Source organism: Mytilus galloprovincialis, chromosome 10 (genome assembly GCF_965363235.1).
Source record: "Mytilus galloprovincialis chromosome 10, xbMytGall1.hap1.1, whole genome shotgun sequence".
Classification (NCBI taxonomy): Eukaryota; Metazoa; Mollusca; class Bivalvia; order Mytilida; family Mytilidae; genus Mytilus; species Mytilus galloprovincialis.
The window spans coordinates 86,455,768-86,461,066 of NC_134847.1; positions in this window are offsets into that span (position 1 = coordinate 86,455,768).

Consider the following 5,299-nt stretch of genomic DNA (forward strand, 5'->3'; position numbering starts at 1 on the left):
AAAGGCCTCCGAACAAAAAGGGGTGTTCAGATCCCCGAGCCCGAAGGGCGAGGGGATTTGAACAGCCCTTTTTGTGAGGATCTCGAGGTCTTTTAATGTATATATTAACTTAATCATTGAACTTTTACTGACTTACAAATTTAACCGTCAAAAATATATGAAAAGTACATAAAAAGCACTTGCAGAAACCTAATTCCCCTGAACTGGACGAGTCTAAATATGTTTAACTTAAATGATAGTTAAACAGTACTCAGACTGGTATATACAATTAACAGTTACCAAATTGAAATGAAAACGGACCAATTTAATGGCATTACATCATAGACTATCATATAATTATTTATTTATGATAAAAAAAAAATAGCATCTAAATAACACCAAATGATAGTTTTACAAAACTAGGGGGTAAATTTATATTTTTTAGCCAACTTTTCAAAATAACGATTTCTTATTTAATAAATCAGCAATCAAACCCCCGTACAGACCTCATTTATAACTGACCAATGAATATTATGCCCAACAACTTCATGCTATATATACTTGATGTTTTTGATCTGTCAGTAATCATGAAATCGAATCGTAAAGATCAGACCTTAGAAAACAGTAAGTAAACTCTTCCAACAATTAGCTTTTTAAACAGCTTGTTTAAGAACTTTTAATCGGACAGTCCTAGATGCATAAGGTCCTTCACAATATTCATCCGGCAAATGTTCCTTTTGTTTCTGATTTGGTGATCTTCCTACATTAAGATACATGCGAATGCAAAATAATTAGTGTTGTCTATTCAGTCCAATCAATTAATATATCTTGCTTTATTTGTGTTTTTTTTTTAAATAAGAACTATGCATGCAAACTTCAATGAATAAAACCGTATTGAACTAGGTTTCACTGTCCCGATCAAAACGTGTTGGGTGAGATATATTCGCAAGTTCAATATATTATATGAAAAAAAAAAACACTTTAATTTAGTCGTCCGTTATTCCCTTTTCGTGTCTAAATGAAGCAAAAGTACCCGGAAAAAACTTTATCTTTCTTAGTTTTATCCTTGCCTGGCAAAACAAATCATATGTTATAAATCGTATTTAAACATTAGATAAGAACAATAGTAAAAAAATATCTAAAACTTTTGAATAAGCAGTCATTTATATGATAAACTGAAGAGACCCCTCCCCCCCCCCCCCCCCAAAAAAAAGAAAGAAGAAAAGAAATGAAAAGAAAAGCAAACAACATTAAAAATTTAAATGAAAATTGTAAATTATTATATAATAGCTTTTACAAGATCTTGTCTTTGTGTGCCAAGTACTAGTACTGTAACAGAGAAATTAATTAAATTGATTGATTGTTGTTTGCTTTAAGTCCAGTAGCAAATATTTCATGCCTGTTAATGACTATAACACATAAATTTTAAATACAATAGGTAGGTCGTACAATAGGTGCAAGAGTTTTTAATTTGATTCATAAAATCTACCCTGAAGTCGATCATCCATGTTTACGTGTAGTTTACAATATCATTTCACGCATCCAATTTAGGTTAGATACTTTTAGCTCGCTTTAGTAACTGTGAGAATTCTGTGAAACTGTATTGTGTATTGTACTTTAGTTTTTGGTATGATATTCTGTACTACCGATCACTACTGCTCTCCTGGTTGGTCTCGTGTGGGGGCGTTCGCCTCGAGAGAGGGAGGTAATTAAATTTGTTCGAATCCTGAACGGGTCAAACAAAGACGTTAATTAAATTGGTATTCTATTTCAACGCTTAACACGTGGCATCATAAAGTAAGAGCACAGACTGGCCGGTTCAGCGTCGGAAATGTGTCCTGGTCGGGTGACTTTTCTTTCTGCGAACTAATGTCTTGTGAACTTACACGATAAAAAAAAAGACTCAGCTTGTCAGTCTAGTAAAAAACGGGGTTAATGCTCGTATTATATTTCACGTAATCGTCCTGAATATAAATTTTATTCGCCGCTGGTCGTCATCCATTATCATTATTTATTTTACCGTTTTATTATACAGTGAAGTGTTGGGATTATTATCTTTCATGGTAAATAATTATAGTAAATCAAATGTGCCTTTTCGGATATATAATATTTGAATATTGAATTAACTCCGTATAACTATTATTTAGTCATGGGTCGGTTTTGAGCTTATTGTTCTGTACACGGAATGTTCTATAAAAAAAAGACCGAATGTTGACTCTAAATATTTTTATTTATCTGTGTCTTTGGGTTGCTGTCGCATTAATGTATACCTTTATCTCCTTTTATACAAAACCAATATTTGCTTGGGTATAGAAATATTTACATCTCTTGACCTCTCCCGTTCCACAGTATACCCTTGTTAATGGGTGCGTTCGTTTGGCTTATTGGTTATATAAATACGCAGCTTTGTCCGATCAAAATATAATAGGAATGTATATCAGATGCCTGGTGCAGTGAGAATTCCAAGCTATCTTAACCTTAAAAAAACATTAGAGGAAAAGATGATCTACCCACGAGCTGAATGATTGAAATGTGTAAATGTAACAGCCACTATGTTCCGACAGTTACTTTGTTCCGGCGGAACTTTTCAACTAGTTATTTTGTTCCGATTGCAGTCGAAAAGTTTCGGAAAAAAGTAGCTAGTTGCCAAAAGAGGAACTTTGTGACTAGTTGATAAGTTCCTTTTGACTTTTGTAATCAGTATATTGGTTCCCCTTTGAAAGGTTCAAATATAATATGTTACGCTTTTACTTTGCATCAATTCTCCAAATGGAACTTTGTGACTGGTTGGGAAGTTCCGTTGAAACTTTTGGGCTAGTTTGTTAGTTCCGGTTTTGACTAATTTGGAAAAAAGGAACTTTCTAACTAGTTGGTATATGTTCCGTTGGAACTTTTCAACTAGTCATTTTGTTACGGTGGAACTTTAAATCAGAGGAAGAACAAAGTAACTAGTTATTAAGTTCCTCCGGAACTTTTAGGCTAGTTAGTTCTTTCCGCCTGGAACTTTCCAACGTCGGAACAAAAGAGCATTTACATAAACAACAAGAAAAGTCAGCTTTATCTTTTTAAATAATTATAAGTCGCATGGCTGATTTTAACATCATTTTTGTGACTTTTGCTAGAACAATAGTAGATGAAAAAATTATATAACAAAACCGATTAGCAAGACAATATTAAAAAAAAACGAAACGCTCAAAATAAGTTGAATCTTTTTTATAAATTGTTGTCAACCTTTTTTATCATTTTTTCCCCTTTTATGACAACTATTATACCAGTCTGAGATATAAATAAACTTCAAACAGCAAATGTTGTCACCTGGACGAGGGAGCCGTCATTGTATGCTTCAATATGTATATGAGTTATTGCCACTCAATGAAGATTGTTTTTCTGATGTAGTCCCTCTCCTGTTAGTTTTGCTGGAAATTATACAATGTAACCCCTGATGTGTATGTACTACGACAACGTTTTTTTTAATATTAAAAAAAAAAGATTACATGCAAAGAGAAAAATGAAGGATGAAATGCTAAGATTTACGCATAAAAATTCAAATGTTAAATTTGCGTTGAATAACAATGAAAAATGCACGAGCAGGTTTGTAAATGCTTATATAGTGTCGAATCCTAGGGAAAAAGTTTTATTTTAGCTTTGTTAAGGGTCGGGTTGTTTCCTTTAAGACTCGATATATTGTCATCTAAACAATCTGTTCATTGAAGACGCGATTTAAAGCTGCAAGTTGTCTTATTGTATAGACTTTTAGTATAAGTCTTCATCATACTGTATGAATAACACTGATACTGTATGTTGACCTAAAGATGATTTTTGATGTTGTCTTGTCGGTTTGCTGTAAGATATATAATACTTCATATACCCTTTTAATGTTAAATAAAAGGTGTTTTTATTTTAAGTTATGAAGCAAAGGCGTATTACAAAGAAACAATCGGATAACGAATGTGGCTGATAATAGCATTGCTAATATAGATTGTACCCATGTTGATTTGTGTGCATGTACCCAATGAATTCACATTAAGGTACTATATTGTTTTTATGTACCGTTAAATAAACTTCTAAATAAAAAAAAATGCCTGTACCAAGTCAGGAATATGACAGTTGTTATGTTTGATGTGTTTGGACTTTTGATTTTGCCATTTAATTTTGCATGGACTTTCCTTTTTGAATTTTCTCGGAGTTCAGTATTTTTGTGTTTTTACTTTTTCTTCTACATGCATCAGACATATATCTGTAGCTAATTTTAAGCAAGGATATTTAGATTCATGTTCGGAGTACAAGGATATTGTTATCCATATTTAAAGACGGGAAGATGCGATATCAATAAGAATCGTATTTCATGCAAAATCAACAAATGTAGCTGGATTTTTTTACGAATAAAAACTACTTTGGCGTTTATGTATCACCGTAACCAACTCTGGGCATACAAGTCTCTGTATTTATTAAGCGCCGGTACCGCGTAATCTGTTGAAAATCAACAAAACTAAAATCACTCGATAATACACAAAGCACTTTTATTATAATTTTCAATGGGAGAAAGAAAATAATGTAAACGATGAGTAAACTAAAATCAAGATTTTAAATACCAAATGCAAAAGTGAGGCTTTTATTCTTGAGTGTAAAACATGAAGGATTTTGTAAGAGACATTCTACATGACTGTGTCTAATGCGATGACACTTGTTATTATGTAAGAGACATTCTACACGACTGTGTCTAATGCGATGACACTTGTTATTATGTAAGAGACATTCTACATGACTGTGTCTAATGCGATGACACTTGTTATTATGTAAGAGACATTCTACATGACTGTGTCTAATGCGATGACACTTGTTATTATGTAAGAGACATTCTACATGACTGTATCTAATGCGATGACACTTGTTATTATGTAAGAGACATTCTACATGACTGTCTAATGCGATGACACTTGTTATTATGTAAGAGACATTCTACATGACTGTGTCTAATGCGATGACACTTGTTATTATGTAAGAGACATTCTACATGACTGTGTCTAATGCGATGACACTTGTTATTATGTAAGAGACATTCTACATGACTGTGTCTAATGCGATGACACTTGTTATTATGTAAGAGACATTCTACATGACTGTGTCTAATGCGATGACACTTGTTATTATGTAAGAGACATTCTACATGACTGTGTCTAATGCGATGACACTTGTTATTATGTAAGAGACATTCTACATGACTGTGTCTAATGCGATGACACTTGTTATTATGTAAGAGACATTCTACATGACGATGACACTTGTTATTATTGATTTTAGTATGAACGAAAACTATCAC